The sequence below is a fragment of the Phalacrocorax aristotelis genome, chromosome W (genome assembly GCF_949628215.1).
Source record: "Phalacrocorax aristotelis chromosome W, bGulAri2.1, whole genome shotgun sequence".
Taxonomy (NCBI): domain Eukaryota; kingdom Metazoa; phylum Chordata; class Aves; order Suliformes; family Phalacrocoracidae; genus Phalacrocorax; species Phalacrocorax aristotelis.
In genome coordinates, this window is record NC_134310.1 from 26768549 (window position 1) to 26771173 (window position 2625).

The following is a 2625-nucleotide window of genomic DNA, read 5'->3' on the forward strand; positions in this document are numbered from 1 at the left end:
TCCATTTTTTTTTCTATTATTGTTCCTCAGGACCGTGACCTTATAAAGTTATGGATGTTACTTTTAGCATTATGTATTATGCTTCCTTATCTCCATGTGCCTATGACATGGGTCAAATACTAAATTCAGATTTTTACAAGGCCTTTCCCTAAAGCTTTTTCTTTGATGCCATCTTTTGCATATGCCCATCAACTGGCAAAGCTGCACGAGGCTTACTTCACATGCAGTACACAGCACAGAAGCACATACTTCCATCTCAGAAATCCACACCAAACAAAGAATCATAGGATCATAGAATAGAATCACAGAATGCCCTGAGTTGGAAGGGACCCACAAGGACCATCGAGTCCAACTCCTGTCCCTGCACAGGACAGCCCCAAATTCACACCATGTCTCTGAGGGCCTTGTCCAAGTGCTTCTGGAATATTGCCAGCCTTGGTGCCGTGATGCCTCCCCTGGGGAGCCTGTTCCAGTGCTCCACCACCCTCTGGGGGAAGAACCTTTTCCTAATATCCAACGTAGCCCTCCCCTGAAAGGTTATGTGGAAGAGGTCTCTGAGGCACATTTACATTACTCGCTGAAATGTTACATTAATGGCATGGTATCTGAGCAAAATGAAAGCTGTTATATCTTTTCCCTTTAGGTAACCCTTTTTTCTGTCTTCCCTTCCCTAAGGGACAGGAACCGAGGTGAATAACAGAGCTGATGGGGCAAGGGCATCACCAGTCAGGGCCTGGTCCCACAGTACCCAAGGAAGACAAGCAGCACAGACTCAGAGACGACGACCAGGTCCAGCCAAGAGTCCAGACCATAAAACAATAGCATGGTGATGAAGCAGGTCTGAGGTCAAGCCAGGTCTGGTGACTGCTGGGCAGGCACTCAGTGACGAGGCAAGGCTGAGGTCAAGCTCTGAAAAATTAGTCCGGGGATTGGGGTTCAGATCAACAGGGACCACAGCCAGGCATGGTCACAGCTGTTGCTGAACTAGAGACCTGTACTCCTCCAGTGATATAGCTCAGGCTATGAAGGCCTAGGGCTGAGCTTAGAGCTCCTGGTCTCATAAGTGTGGGTAGGGGCCCCAGGTGAGGCTTCCCAGGGCCATTACAGCCTACTAGTGTACTTGGGGTGCATATACAGACAAGTCCACACCTCCTGCCCTCCCAGCTGTGCAGTCTCCTGTGTGGTAGAGGCAGTTTGGCTGAGGGATCTCTGGAGATCATCCAGTCAAACCCCTCTGCTCAAAGCAGGGTCAACTACAGCAGGTTCCTCAGGACTTTGTCCAGCTGGATTTTGAACATCTCCAAGGATGTAGGTTCCACAACCTCTCTGGGAAACCTGTTCCACTGTTCAATCACCCTCACAGTAAAAAAAAAAAACAAAACACAACTTTTTCTTTGTTTAAATAGAATTTCTTGTATTTCAATTTGTGCCCATTGCCTCTTGTCCTTTCACCAGATACCACTGAGACAAGTCTCAAGGCTTCCTTGAATCTTTAAATTCCATTCAATCTTTCAACAGGCTGGAGAAATGGGCTGACAGGAACTTCATGAAGTTCAACAAAGAGAAATGCAAAGTCCTGCACCCGGGGAAGAATAACTCCATGCACCAGTTTAAGCTGGGGGCCACCCAGCTAGAAAGCAGCTTTGCAGAAAAGGGACCTGGAGGTCGTGGTGGACACTAAGTTGAACACGAGACAGCAGCGTGCCTGTCGCAAAGGCTGCATTAGGAGGAGTGTTGCCAGCAGGTCGAGGGAGGTGATCCTTCCCCTCTGCTCAGCACTGGTGAGGCCACACCTGGCGTGCTGTGTCCGGTTCTGGGCTCCTCAGTGCAAGAGGACATAGTGGAGGGTCCAAGGAAGGGCCATGAAGACAATGAAGGGACTGGAGTACCTCTCATGAGGAAAGACCGAGAGAGCTGGGACTGTTCAGCCTGGGCAAGGGAAGACTCAGGGGGATGTTACCGATGTATATAAACACCTGAAGGGAGGGTGTAAAGAAGAGGGAGCCAGACTCTTCTCAGCAGTGCGCAGTGACACGACAAGCGGCAATGGGCACACACTGAAGCACAGGAGGTTCCCTCCTAGCACGAGGAAACACTTTTTCACCGAGGGCAGCTGAGCGCTGGCACAGGTGCCTGGCATGGCTGTGGGCGCTCCGTCCACGGAGACACTCCAAAGCTGCCTGGACACAGTCCTGGGCAACTGCCTCCAAGTGACCACTGAGGCCTCGGCCTGCTGAGGGTCCGGCTGGGGCAGTGGCCAAAGCCACATTCACGGGACCCCCCGAGCCCCTTCTCCAGTGGGAGTTTCTCTCATTTTTGGCTGTATGCCCCTTTCCCCACTTGTTTCACCCAGCACGGTTTGGCTTCTGTGCACCCGCTGCCCCCAGCCAGGGCGTCGTGAGACCAGGCGTTGGCCGGGCTGAGGCAACGGCGGCGGTGAGGAGGGGATCCCCCCGGACCCCCCCACAGATGTCCCCAGCCCCGTCGTGCTCCCGGCAGGGGTCGGGGCCGGGGCGCGAACCCCGGAAGCCTCGGACGTGCGCGCCGTCACGCGCCCCTCGGCAGGGCGGGCCGCGGCGAGGCGGGGAGCGGGGCGGAAGTGTCGCAGGGGCGCGCGCTGGAAGT

General features: G+C 53.7%; 1 long non-coding RNA gene across 1 annotated transcript in view; it reads right to left on the reverse strand.

Moving 5' to 3' along the window:
* LOC142049855 (uncharacterized) overlaps positions 1-2625 on the reverse strand; it is a 704768-nt gene that overhangs the window by 56155 nt on the left and 645988 nt on the right. The window lies entirely within an intron of this gene.